We start from the raw sequence: 14,689 nt of genomic DNA, 5'->3' as shown, positions 1-14,689 counted from the left end.
CAAGGTGATGGAGCAGGGAAAGTAGTCACATCCCAGACTGAATGCCTTCCTTGCTCCCCACTTGGAACTGCTGAAGCTGAGAGGGTGGGAGGTGGGGCGCAGGGCAGGTTGTACACTAGGAGACCCAGAAGGCAGATGTGCCCTCCTCCCCCACCCAAATACAGCCCACTTGCCTCTCTGGACCACCGTGGAAGACACTTCTGAAATGCCAACATTTTCTGAAAGGGTTAGGGCTCTCTACCCTCAAGGGGTCAGGCAGGTAATCAGAAACGGACCTGCTGAGAAAGGGCCAGGGAAATGCAGGCTCTGCCTAAAAACCCCAACTACCCCATGTGGGCCTGCCGATTTTTCAAGAGAAGCCAAAAGTCAGACTTCCCTCAGAAGGCGTCCATTGTTTAAATATTGGCCATTTCAATTTTTTACAGTACCCTGTGTGTCAAACATTTGCCATCTCTGGCTCATGCCCTTAGATGCTCCCATTGGCCAAGGCCCCAGTGGAGACCAGCGCAGCGTTTCCAGCAGTTCAGAGTTCACAGAGTCCCTGCGCATCCCCCGTCATCTGAGCCTCTGGGATCATGTCCCCTTTCTTCAGCTGTAGAAACTGAGGCTCAGAGGGACAGAGTCCTGGGGGAGGCCAGGCCCTGACCCCAGCACAGGCCTCCTCGCCCTGACCCCTCACTGTAGCCCACGGAACACAGACAAGCTCCTTTAGAGGAAGGGACCTGGACTCCAGACAGACAGAACTGGCCGGAACACAGATGAGGACAGCAGGCTGCTCTCAGGAGTCTGGGGTAAAGGAGGCACAGATTTTATCCGCCCCTCCATTCTCAGTGGGCCCTTTTGATTGAGGTGCAGGAGCAGGGCCCCTGGGCCCAGAAGAGGTAAAACTGGGTGGCGAGAGGGAAAAAATTAGGGCTTGGATTGGATTTTCTCCATTTGGAGGCAATGTTAGCTCCACTGTGCACTGCTCTCATAGTTATTTTTTATTCAGAAGTTGATACATTGGCTGGAGTGGGGACTAGGTAGGGACCAGGTTGAGGAGCCTGGACCCCCAGGGAGCTAGCCAGGTTTTTCAAGGAGAGATCACAGCAGGAGGCGGGATGGTGGGGAGAGGAGGTGAGAAAATCCACAAATCTGAGACAAGGAGGCACTGATGTCCTTTCTCAGCTTTTTACACACATGCACACTTGGGCCCAAGACTTATGCATGGAACCAGCACATGCACACATGTGTGTATATGGGCAGGTAGACATACATACATCCTCACACATGCCACCAAAGCCTTTGCCTACACTGTGCTCCCCACCTAGGATACTCTTCCCTTGTCTCTGCGTCCTCTTGTTATCATTTCTTGGGCCACCTCCATTCCTAGTGTCTGGAACCAGAGAGGGGTGTTTGGATTAGGCCAGGGGGTACTGGGCCCTGGGTGTGTGTGTGAGAGAAAGGAAGGGGATCCTAGGGCAGAGCGGAGCTCAGGGATGAGGTCTGTGCCAGGGCTGGCAGCGGGGCTGGGAGGTGTCCCAACGCTGCCGGCAGGGAAGTGCAGAGGCTGCCGGCAGGGCACTGAGAAGGGTCCGCTGTTTGCAGAAAGGGACACCGAAGTTGGACCTGAAAATCTTCCTTCCGCGCCCCCAGTGGAAGTCTTCCAGGATCACCCCGGGTCGGGTGCTCTCGCCTCCCTTCTAGCTCCGAGAACCGTTATGGTGGGCTGAACCTACTGGATACTGCGCTCAAGAAATCTTAAATCCATCTTCCCGGAGCAGCTAACCTCCTCGAACAGCTCCAGACCTAGTACCGTACTTTTAAAACCCAAGCCCTTTGGCGGTGGGGAGGCAGCCTTCAGCACCTAGCAACGGAGAAACCAGGCCGAGTGTGATTGGTCAGTTCCAGCTCAAAGGAGGGACGTCGTGAACCGATTGGGTGGCAGTGCTTATAAAAGGGAGATGCCAGCGACCGCGAAGAAGCAAGTCCATGGGGCTCTGCTGTCCTGAGAGCCAGAGAACCAGAGAACCAGCCGGAAGGAGAGAGGACAGTGTGCAGTTCAGAATTCCCGCTCCTGCCAGGGCAGGTCAGAGAGGAGCACTCCAGGTGGAGGTAGGTGTCCAGTTTCAGATCCTAACCTTGGTGTTCCAGGAAGATGGGCTCAATTCTCAGTCTGCTCATGGAGGCAGCACTATTGGCAATAAAACAGAAGTGTCTGGCACTCAAAGGGTTAAGCCTGAATTAACCAGAACAGCCCCAGAAGCATTCCCCGGGGACTTCCCTGGCAGTCCAGTGGCCCAGTACAGGGGACAGGAGTTCAATCCCTGATCAAGGAACTAGACCCTGCATGCTTCAACTAAGAGCCCACGTGCCCCTTCCTCAGGTTTTCCTAGCGGTTGTAGAGCCTTGAGACTGCTACCCTGAAGAGTTCTCATGCCTCAACTGCACACCTCCAGGGAGCATTACTCATGTTGTTTTCCGCTAATCGCGTCCCCTGGAGCCACAGACTGTAACGTGAATGGTGCCTCCTGGAGCTGGGTGCCCCCTGGAGCTGCGTGCCCCCTGGAGCCCCCGGTGGCTCTGGGTGCTCAGTGCAGCCCAGCTGATGGTGGGCTCCAGAGGGAGGCTTTAGTCTCAGCCGAGCAGTCTCCCTCGTGGCGATCATGGGTGGGGGCTGACTAAAGGCTGCCAGCTTAGATGCCTGTACAAGAGAGTCCGGACCCTGCCAGCCCCGAACCTCTCTTCCTAGCCTTCTCCCCTCAGCAGCCACCAGCCATCTGGCTGGACAGGCCCATGAATGGCATGTCTGCAGCACCCTGGTGGCAGCCAGGCAGTTGATAACTGAAAGACACCCAGGGCAATATTTACACTTTCCAAAACCAGGCAAAGGGGGTTGTAATGTAACAGTAAGGGGGGGCATAAAGGCATACTAGTGACACCATTTTAGGAGTACCCTCTGTGGGTCAGACACCATGTAGCAGTTCTGATTCTCACAAAAATCTTGAGAAAGAAATATAAATATTCCCATTTCACATATGAGGAAGCTGAGGCTCCAAGAGGCTTGGGAACTTGCCAGGCCACACTGAATCTTAGCAGAACTGCATTGGAGGGTGTCCTGCCTGACACCAGGGCTTTCCACACGCCTCCTTCTAGCCCAGCCCCCAGTAACTTTCTGTCCTCAAGGGCTATAAAGGCAGCAGTAACAGGTCGGAAGTAGCTTTGACCAGTCCAGTGTGATGAGAGGGCTGCCCTATAAGGGTCCCCTCCCTGAGGCTGTGGGCATCCTTTCCTGCAGCAGACAGGAGCTGCCTTTGTGCCGCATGCTTATGTGGCCGCCTGTGCCTGTGACTGTATGTACGTGTGCTACTTGAAACTCTCGTGGGCTCTGGTCCCCAGCAGGCTGGCCTCAAGTCTCACTCATTCACACGGTAGCATGGCCCCTGGGGAGTCACCTCCCAGCTCTGTCTCTTACCCGCTGTGTGACCAAGTGCTGGGCTTAGTCACTCAGTCATGCCCGACTCTTTGCAACCCCATGGACTGCAGCCCACCAGGCTCCTCTGTCCATGGGGATTCTCCAAGCAAGAATACTGGAGTGGGTTGCCATGCCCTCTTCCAGGGGATCTTCCCAACCCATGGATCAAGCCTAGGTCTCCTGCATTGCAGGTGGATTCTTTACCATCTGAGCCACCAGCAAAGCCCAAGAATACTGGAGTGGGTAACCTATCCCTTCTCCAGGGGATCTTCCCGACCCAAGAATCAAACCAGGGTCACCTGCATTGCAGGCAGATTCTGTGTGATCTTAGTGGGCTACTTAACCTCTCTGTGCCTCTGAGTCTCCATCTGTACAGTGGGGATAATAATATCACCTTCTTCAGAGGTAAATGAGTCTAATGCAGTGCCTGGTGCATGGTGGATGCCATAAGGGTGTTAGCTAGTCTATTTTTCAACAAAGGTTTACTGAGTGCCTCCTATGTGCCTACTATGAGTCTGATGGGTGCTAGGACCACATACTGGTAAGTGGTAGGACCTGGTAGGTGCTAGGACCACCCCCAGCTGCCTGCTCAACACCTGCACCTGGGTGTCCACCATGCTCAGATAACACATCGCCCTCCTCCCCCACCAGGTCTGCCCTCTTTCTGGTTACCCATCTAAGAACTTAGAACCCCCAGCTACCCAGTCACCCAAACCAGTAACCTGGAAGCCCCCTTGTCACCTTGCTCTCCATCACCCCCTCATTCAACTAAGTTCTATCAACTCTATCTCCTAAATCACCATGAATCCATCCCCTTCTCTGCAACCCACCAGACTCCCCCTCCCCCAGTAACAGTAATAGGTGCTATTGGTGCCTCACCCAGATCCCTTCCACCAGTGCATCCCCCCCATCCCCACCCTCACCCCCCACCCTCTGAGCACTGCTGTGAGTGCTGGCTGTCAACAGCTCACCGCTGTCCTTCTCTAGAGCATTGCCCTCAGCCAAGGGAGACCGACCTTATCGGGAAATGCTTGAAGGTTTACAACCCATAGCCAATGGCTGACAGATCTAGGAACAAAAGCCCACTCCCCTGCCCCCAGGCCCTTTGCCTCCTGACAACTCTGATGCTATTCAAGCTCCAGGGCTCCCCTGGGATCAGGCAGAGAGCAGACTTCAGCTGACCCCTCATCCTTGCCTAGCTTCCTCCCTGTCCTATCCCACTCTCTCTGGGCATCACTTGAAAGCACTCATTTAATAAACCTCTACCCCTCAGATCGCCTTTTCCTGCTCTGCTTTTCAGGAACCCTGTCTAAGAGACCATCTCCCTTGCTGGGTTAGTCACAGTGACATGTTCTGGCCCTGGAGGAAAACTTGAAGGACAGGTGGGGGCCTGGCTGGGGCAGGGGACAGTGGGGGGCCTGAGAAGGGAAAGCAGATAAGCTCTGGTCCTCCCCACCCATCCTGAATGGGCTGGCCTGAAGGAGTAGCCGGCACCCACCTGGCCTCCGAGACACTGTGATTAACTTTTGTGCCAGAAGGAGAATGGGGAACTGAGGCTTTCCCTCCTCCTTTTTTTCTTTTTACTTCTCTTTTGCTGTCTTCAAAAGCTGAGCCCAAGTTAATCAGATAAATTCTTCGCCAGTCGCACCAACCATTTTTCTAAGGTTCAGTCTCCCCAGAGCGACTCATAATTACTCCAGACTGAGACATTAAAGCAAAAGGGGAAAGAAGAGGGAGAGAAAAAGATGTTTTTAATTAAAAAATTAATTTTTCCAACAGACCCATGGATGGCTGCCTGGCTGTGGTGCTTCACCACCTCCGAGACAATCCCCTTCCATCCGTCTTTCCTCATTAAATCTCGAGGAAGGGGAGGGGGGCCTGGAGAGGGCAGTCCATCCCTGAACAAAGCCTTCTCTCCCTCCAGCGGAAGCATCCCACCCTCTGCCGCCCTGAACAGTAAGTGGTTAGACTGCAGGAATCTAGGTGAGAACAGCAGATGCAGGGTGCGAGCTTGGAGTCAGACAGACGCGGGCCCCTGTTCAGTCCCCTAGGACATGGACAGCGTGGCAGCGCTCCCTGGCACCTCCCTCCTCAAGTAAGGTCCTTCGACCAGCAGCACTGACATCAGCTGTTAGAAACCAGGATCTTAGATCACCTGAATCCAAATCTGTGTTTCCATAAGCTCTCTGATGACTCATGTGCACACTACATTTTAAGAAACACTGTCCAAGTGGCTCTGAGCCTCAGTCAGCTCCTCTGGAAAATGGGGAGAATAAGGACCTCCGCCTTGCAGTTTAGTTTGCAAGGATTATGAAGCTGTAGAAGAAAACAGTTCATCAAACCATAAAGCAGAAACCTCAGAAAACATTCCCTGCTTATAACCCTGAGCCTTTTTGTTGTTAGGTGTCAAACCTCGCATCTGGTAGCATTTCAGGCACTTGATTTGGTGAGCCAGAGACCTTCCCACTCACTCGGGTACTTCATTCCCTGTATCTGGGGCCCAACCAGGAGTTTCTTAAAGCAACTAAAGAGTTTGTAATCAGGGAACTCTTGACCAGAAGAAATATAGTCACTCACTGTCTAAAGCATCATTTTGGTGTGTTCCCTGCTCACAGCAAGCTGGAAGCTACTGGGGGTGAGTAGGCTGGGGTGAGGGCAGCTCAAATCCCAATGTCACAAGGATGCAGGCACCCACTCCAGACAGACATCAATAGCCAGAGTCTCTGACTTTTATTAATTAAATTTTACTGGAGTATAGATGGTGCTTCCCTGGTGGCTCAGAAATAAAGAATCCTCCTGCAATGCAGGAACTGCAGAAGTGGTTTTGATCCCTGGGTTGGGAAGATCCCCTGGAGTAGGGCATGGCAACCCACTCCAGTATTCTTGCCTGGAGAATCCCATGGACGTAGGAGCCTGGCAGGCTGCAGTCCACGGGGTTGCAAGGAGTTGGACACGACTGAAACAGCTATCACACATGCACTGGAGTATAGTTGCTTTACAATGTTGTGTTAGTTCCTACTGTACAACAGAGTGAATCAATTATATGTATATATATGTGTGTGTGCATACATATATATATATATTATATATATATCCTCTTTTTCAGAGTTCCTTCCCATTAAGGTCACCACAGAGCAGCCAGTGGAGTTCTGTGTGCTCTACAGTAGGTTCTCATTAGTTATCTATTTTATATGTAGTATCACTAGTGTATATATATTGGTTTTTACTTTGTCATTCCCTGCTGGGGTCTTTTCTGAAGCCATAATCCAAAGTGTGGCCAAAGCCTTGGGTCATCAGGTTACCTCTTAATTAAGAGCGACTGGAAATAACACTGAGGGAAAGACTGGGTAAATGGTAGTAAGGATCTCTGAAATATTTAAGAACTATTAACAACAAGAAGACATGTTTATAATGTAATGTAGGATATAGAACAGCTATAAACATACCTGGGTTTTTAAAACTTGTCCATATGTTTGTGTGTGTGCAGGTGTGTGTGTCTAGGCTTCTGGCCAGACAATGCTATAGTTCTGGTTTCCAAGGCCCCTGTAAGTCCAAGTCCCCTAAGCCAGGGGATCCTGTGAGCAAGGCTCTGCCCCAGTAGAAGAGGACTGAGAGAGGAAGAGAAAATAATAGAGGAGAAGGATTGGGACCATAGCAGACAGAGCCAGAGTTCAGGGCTCCTCTCCAGCACCTGCAGAGTACTGCAGAGACCCGAAGAAGGAAATCAGAGAATGAGGCAGGCATGGACCACGCTGCAGGGGTGTGAGGAAAGGCTGAGGTTCCAAGATGGAGCGCACTCTAAGCCAAGGGATGCAGGGCAGAGCAGCTCCTGGAGCTGGGGCCAAACCTGCAGCATCAAGCCTGGAACTGACACCATGTCACAATATCCAAAGGTCTTTGTTGACTACATTTAGGGAGAAAGGTGCTAGAGTTATAGTAACAGTGGACCTTCAGTCAGGATGCTTCTCTGGGCCTACCAATAACTCCCTCTGCTTTTATGCAGAACTTTAACAGTGACAGAGTAAACTTAAACAGAAAAAATAATAAAGAAAGTACAACACAGGGAAGCCAGAGGAAGCTGACCCAGCAAAGCCACATGCTGGTTTAGGGACGGGATTCACAATACCTACAAGATCACCAAGGGATAAGAGCCTTAAGCAGGATATAAAGAGAGGGCAAAACCAACATTTTAGAGAATAAGAAAAAAATAAGACCTGGTTTTGCACTCAGGGCTTTGGGGGATTAAAGGAGCAACTACAAAACCAACAGTTGCAAGGAAAAATACAGAGAAAAACTGCCCCCTCAGGATGAGCTTATAGAGCAAAATTCAAAATGCATAAAGAACATTGATGCTAAAGCAAAATCAACAGTTAGAAGATGAACTTATTGCAGACAAAACAACTAATAGAATAATCTTTAAATGGCATAACATTGTTACCAAACTGAACTTGGGTCCACTTGCCTGTAGCACAGTAAGGCCAATCTACTGACACTAGGTTGTGGTGAAGGAAAATTTGACATTTTTTGAAGAGGCCAATAAGGAGATTGGGCAGCTGTGCTCAAAAGACCTGAACTCCTGGATGACTTTCAGGGAGGGGCTTTTTAAGACAGTGCAAGGCAGAGTCACAGAATGTGTGATCTGCTCATGCACAATTTTCTAATTGCTTGATGGTGAGGTGAGAGGGTGATGTTTCTGGAATCTCAGTCATCATCCTTCTGGTTTCAATGGGCCTGGGGTATACATGCTGGTGGTCAGCGTGCAATTAACTTCTTCCACCTGGGGGGGGTGGTTAAATTAAAGATATGGCTCAGAATATTCATCTATAGCCCTGGGGAGGAACTAAAGACACTTGACTTTGTCTTGTGGCTTAACTGTTATTACTTTTGTCTTGCTTGACTGCTTTCCTTGGCTTCTGCATTTTCTCGCTTTTCTGATTAAATCTTTTCTTTGAAACTCCATAAAGGCCTAGGATGTGCATGTGTGCTAAGTAGCTTCAGTCACATCCGACTCTTTGCGACCCTGTGGACTGTAGCCCTCCAGGCTCCTCTGTCCATGGGGTTTTCTAGGCAAGAATACTGGAATGTGTTGCCATTTCCTCCTCCAGGGGATCTCCCTGACCCAGGGATTGAACCAGCATGAATCTCCCGCATTGGCTGGCAGGTTCTTTACCACCAGCGCCACCTGGGAAGTGCTTGAAGACCTAGGAGCCTAAAGCTCTACTACAAACAAGAGGCAGGGGACACGATGAGGGAGGGGGTTTGTCCCCAAGAATGCCACCACACAGGGTCCTGCTCAGTCTCAACAAAAGCCTGTTTAGAAACCTTTTTAAAAAAGTGGAAGAAAAGACAGCATCTGCCAAAAGGAACAAAAATTAAACAAAAAGAAGCATAAATGTAACAAGAGTAGATAGACATGAAAAATAACCCATTGAAAATCTTAGAAGTGAAATGATATACTCATTGGGGGAAATCCCTCCAAACTTGGATAAATTCTAAACTACACATGGCCAAACAGAAACTTAGTGAATTGGAAGCTGCTGCTGCTGCTAAGTCACTTTAATCCTGTCCAACTCTGTGTGACCCCATAGACGGAAGTCCACCAGGCTCCCCCGTTCCTGGGATTCTCCAGGCAAGAACACTGGAGTGGGTTGCCATTTCCTTCTCCAGTGCATGAAAGTGAAAAGTGAAAGTGAAGTCACTCAGTCGTGTCTGACTCTTAGCGATCCCGTGGACTGCAGCCCACCAGGCTCCTCCGTCCATGGGATTTTCCAGGCAAGAGTACTGGAGTGGGGTGCCATTGCCCGCTAGTACTAAGGAATTTAAGTAGAACACAGCATAGAAAGGTAAAGATATAAACAGTCCATTAAGAAAAATGGTAAGTAAACTGAGTTGTTCAGTCGCTAAGTCATGTCCCACTCTTTGTAACCCCATGGACTGCAGCATGCCATTAATTGGGAGGATCTAACCAATACCTAGTAGGAGAAGAGAATCAAGGGATGGAAGAGAAGTAATAGTAAAAAATATAAAAACAGATTATTTCCTAAAATTAAAGGAAAAGATAAGTTCTCAGGGTGGAAGTAAACATGGAATGTCTGGCATCATAAATAGAGCTGTATCACAGCTAGACACATGCTAGTGCAGCTGCAGAACATCAAAAATAAGGATTAAAATGTAGAGGCTTCCAGAGAGAAAAGACCCTTCACCTATCAAAGTACTGACAACAAGACACACAGACCTCTCATCAATAAGAGGCCAGAAATCCATGGGGCAAATGCTTCAAAGTACTAAGTATAAAAAAATGGAGGTTAAAATTCCATTTGCAGCTAAATAATCACTCAAGATTAAAACAAAATAAAACCTTTGTCAGACTTACAAAGACTAGAAAATTTATACCCAAGGACCTTCACTGAAAGAAGTCCTAAATTATGTACTTCAGCAAAATAATAAGTGAACCTAATGGAAAAGGTAGGGTGTAAAAACACAAGAATGAGTCCGGAAATTAGTGTGTGTGTGTATATATATATATATATATATATATGCATATGCATGTACATATACATTAGGGTTTCCTGTGTGTAAGCACACACACATACATACATATATACTAACTGAAATGTTGACCATAAAGGCTTCCCCAGTGGCTCAGCAGTAAAGAATCCACCTGCGATGCAGGAGATGCAAGTTCGATCCCTGGGTTGGGAAGATCCCCTGGAGAAGGAAATGGCAACCCACTCCAATATTCTTGCCTGGAGAATCCCATGGACAGAGGAGCTTGGCAAGTTACAGTCCATGGGTGTCGCAAAAAGAGTTGGACATGACTGAGCGACTAAACAACAAAAATTGACCATAAAATGATAATAATAATAATAGCTACAGTTATCTTTTTTTAAAAAAGACATAATATTTTAGACAATGAAATTGAGTACTTGTCCAGAGGATAATAAGGATACTGAATAACCTATGAACTTTGTTTTTAAAAAAATAAGTAAATATGTATATTGAAAATGTAAGAGTACCACTAAAGATTATAAATACAATTTATAGGTTGTGATATGCAACTAAAGCAATATTTAGAAGTAAATGTATAATCTTAAATGAATTTATTAAAACATGGAAAAATTTTAAACACCTTAAGTTCTTAAATTCAAAAACAGAGAAAAAAAAAAAAACAAAACAGTAAGTCCAAAGAAAGTAAAAGGAAGAAAACAATAAAGAAAAGATTTTTTTAAATTATTTTAATAGGAAACAAAAGCAACAGAGAGATACAGCAGTCAAATTATTTCATCACATCTGCTCTGCAGAGTTACATCTTTACATGCTATAAAAACTTTCTAAATTTGTTTTTAAAAGTTATCACTTAGCTGTCTTAAAACTCAACATTCAAAAAACTAAGATCACGGCATCCGGTCCTATCACTTCATGGTGAACATATGGGGGAAAAGTAGGAACAGTGACAGATTTTCTTTTCCTGGGCTCCAAAATCACTGCAGACAGTGACTGCAGCACGAAATTAAAAAACACTTAGTCCTTGGAAGGAAAGCTATGACAAACCTAAACAGTGTATTAAAAAACAGAGACATCACTTTGACAACAAAGGTCTGTATAGTCAAAGCTTTTTTTCCCAGTAGTCTTGTATGGGTGTGAGAATTGGCCCACAAAGAAGTCTGAGCACCAAAGAACTGATGCCTTCAAATTGTGGTCCTGGAGAAGACTCTTGAGAATCCCTTGGACTGCAAGGAAATCAAACCAGGCAATCCTAAAGGAAATCAACCCTGAATATTCATTGGAAGAACTGATGCTGAAATTGAAGCCCCAGTACTTTGGCCACCTGATGTGAAGTGCCTCATTGGAAAAGGCCCTGATGCTGGGAAAGACTGAGGGCAAGAGGAGAAGGGGGCGAAAGAGGATGAAATGGTTGGATGGCATCACTGACTCCATGAACATGAGTTTGAGCAAACTCCAGGAGATGGTGAAGGACAGGAAAGCCTGGCATGTTGCAGTCCATGGGGTAGCAAAGAGTTCGACATGACTTAGCGACCAAACAACAACATACAATTTGTTTTGGTAATCCCATTATATCTGATCTTTTTCTTTTCAGGTGGTTTGATGATGGACTTTAAATACAGGCCTGAATGTTTTGACCAGGGAGTGGGGGTAGAAATCTTTGCCAGATACTTTCAGGTTTCCTGCCTCATTTGCATCCTCTGAACACCCAGTGAAGTGAGGAGGGTGGGGCTGTCACTGAGGGTCAGAGAGGCAGAGACTGTGAACGGCAGTAAGTGGCACAGCCAGAAACAGAACCCATGTCCCAACCCCACTCCCACAACCCTAGTTTTTCCCATGTCTCCCCAAGTCACCTCCTAGTTGCAGGGGGACTGTGAAGTATCTTTCCTTGAAGCCTCCTTCCTGAGCCTGATTCAGACCAATCTTGTGCATATAACCTCATTCAAGATGCCAGAGGTGGGATTTCCCTGGTGGTCCAGTGATTAAGAATCTGCCTTCCAATGCAAGGGATGTGGGTTTGAACCCTGGCCGGGGAACTAAAGTCTCACATGCCAGGGGGCAGCTAAACCTGATCTCTGCATTTAAAGAGATGCCCTCGTGCTACAAGGAAGACCCATCACAGCCAAAACAAAAAATAAATACATTTTTTTTAAAATATTTTTTTAAATAGTTAAAGAAAAAAAGATGCCAGAGATGAGAGAAAGCCAATGTCCCTGGGGAACACTGCCAAGCAGTCCAGGCTCCCCTCACTCTCCCTTGGGGAGAAAAACAGTTCTTAGAACAGGAGGCTATGCATCTGCAGAGCAGCCTCCAGTACCTGGTGTTTGAGGCTCACCTTTGCAGGCAGACAGTGAGGAGGGGCTGCCTAACAAGACCAGAGCCAGTGTTTTCCAGGTGGGGAGAAAAAAAGCTCTTGTGAAAAAAATTATCATTCTTTGGATCTGCTTAAGATGGGGCCCAGCCGTTCTTTAGTTAATCGCTCCACATACTTAGAAAGAAAGTTAAATCACTGACGACTTCTCAGTAGAATGACTTGGCCCAATATTGTGGTTATAAAACTAGACTGGTGAATTTCCTTGTCTGTGAAATGTCCTTCCCCAGAGAGCTTGTGGAGCACAGCAGACATGCAGCGATGTGAGTGTGGGCACAGTTAGATCCAGCCTGAGATGGGGGCCAGAGCTGGGCTCTGGGTTCCCTGCCCAGCCTGCTCAGCCACCCCTCTCCCTGGGTGGGCTGCTGCATGTTTATTGCATCAAGATGGCATCTGGTTCTCCCACAAGCGCTGACCTAATGGGCTGGACTCTAAGACAACCTTGAGGCAAGTCACCAGCCACTGGCCTGGCGCTATTACCATGTTTCCCTGGAGGAGAAAGAAGGATGAACTCATTGCCCAGGATTCCTGTGGAGTGAAGGAAAGACAGAAATTAGCATGCCCACCCAATTCCGTCACACTGTCACGCTCTTGAAAGAAAATACTCTGCAATTTGCTTTGAAATCTTAAAGAAAGAAAAATACTAAGTCACAGAGTAGTCAAGGCTGAAGGGAACCTCAGACAACAACTGGCCCAACCCCCTGACTCTTCGGAGACGGAAACTGAGGTCCAGGGTCACACAATGAGGATTCGGGGGGCCTGAGTCTGCAGCCCCCCAGGGTCGGCCTCCATGGCCTGCTGCTCTCACCCCAAGGCCCTTGTAGCAAGGGGGGCCAAATCTCTACTGCCCGGAGGGGAAGCCTGAGGAGCAGGAGAGAGAGGAAAAGAAGGGGAAGGACAGAACACGGGGTGGCAGGAAGCAGCATGAATTTGCTCAGCCCAACTGTACTTGATCAATCGTCAGCGGGGCGTGCGGGAGCGGCTGCTGGAACCACAGCTCCCCGGAGCCCCATCACTCAGCGATATGGTAATAAAGTGGCCGGGGCTGGAAAAATGCTATGAGACTCCAGAGAGCTCAGTCTCATCCCGCCGGATTATAACCCTGTTATCGACACCCCTGAGGCTTGTTCTGTCTCCTTCAGCACCAGCTCTGGAGATGAAAGCTCCAGCAGGATACAGTCTGACCCAAGCATCCAGGGCTGGGAGCAAAAGGAGGCAGGTAGCAGGAAAGACTGACTCCTCCAGGGTCATACCTGCCATCAATGTCCCGTGTTCCTGAGTCCCAACTCCTGTATCCATTGAGGCCTCTGTGGGGCATTGGGCTGTGCCGTGGGGGACAGAGGGAGGAGAAACTGGGGTCAGGCTTGAGATTCCCAGAGAGCTGGAGGCACAGTCCTCACCCACCCAAAGGTTAGCAGATAACAGAGATTGTGCAGTTCAGCTGTTGATACTCAGAAGACAGACAGGGCCCTGGAGGTTTCAGAGGAGAAGACAAGCTTCCTGAGGAAGTTACAGCTACATCGGGCTGGAAGGGTCGTAATTCTGCTCCTGAAGGAACCATCACCACGGGCTCCGGCAGACCACCACCTTTCTCCCCATCCACCCACACACAGGTCTGAGAGCATCCTGAACACCAGGTACTCGCTGTCATCCTATGTAACTCTCCCCAGCATGTCAGTACTTCCAGGAGAAGCTCAAAATCTCACTGTGTCATAATAATATTCAGCCATGAACAGAAATGAAATTCTGATATGTGCTACAGCATGGGCGAATCTTGAAATCATTATGCCAAGTGAAAGAAGCCAGACACAAAAGGACAAATATTGTATGATTCTACCTGTAAGCGGTACCTAGAATAGGCAAATTTGTAGAGACAGAAAGTAGAACCGTGGTTGTCAGGAGCTGGAAGTGGGGGAAAAGGGAGGGGAATTATTGCTCCATGGGGACAGAGTTTCTGTTTGGGAAGATGAATTTCTTGGAATGGATGTGGTGATGGTTGTACGACATTGCAAATGCACCTAATGCCAATAAATTGTACACTTAAAATGGTTGAAATGGCAAACTTCATGTTATACATGCAATTTACTACAACTTTTTAAAAATTCTTACCCTTGATACTAATGTTATCTGTCAATTATACCTCAATTTTTAAAACACCCATCACACGCTGCTGTGCAAGGCGCCGCCACTTCACCCTAGTTTCGAGAGGGCGTGTCCCTAGAATGAGGGGAGACCCGGAAGCCCTGCCGAGCACAGGCAGGCACAGCGCTCATCCTCTGAATGACTTCTGCCCTGGCCTCTGCAAACTGGTGCTGCCTCCTTCAGGCACTATGCCCTGTCCTGTCTCTGCGCCCTTCGCA

At 48.3% G+C, this 14,689-nt stretch overlaps 1 long non-coding RNA gene across 1 annotated transcript in view; it reads left to right on the top strand.

Moving 5' to 3' along the window:
* The window catches only part of LOC139038653 (uncharacterized), a 28,750-nt gene extending 14,268 nt beyond the window's left edge, over positions 1-14,482 (top strand). Inside the window, exons 2-4 of the long non-coding RNA XR_011491672.1 lie at positions 1,588-2,094; positions 6,561-6,617; positions 11,553-14,482. This is a non-coding gene — a long non-coding RNA (uncharacterized lncRNA). The remainder of the gene's footprint in view (positions 1-1,587; positions 2,095-6,560; positions 6,618-11,552) is intronic.
* The last annotated feature ends 207 nt before the right edge of the window (positions 14,483-14,689 follow it).

This window comes from Odocoileus virginianus, chromosome 16, assembly GCF_023699985.2.
Source record: "Odocoileus virginianus isolate 20LAN1187 ecotype Illinois chromosome 16, Ovbor_1.2, whole genome shotgun sequence".
NCBI lineage: Eukaryota > Metazoa > Chordata > Mammalia > Artiodactyla > Cervidae > Odocoileus > Odocoileus virginianus.
This window is presented reverse-complemented; position numbering and strand designations above follow the sequence as displayed.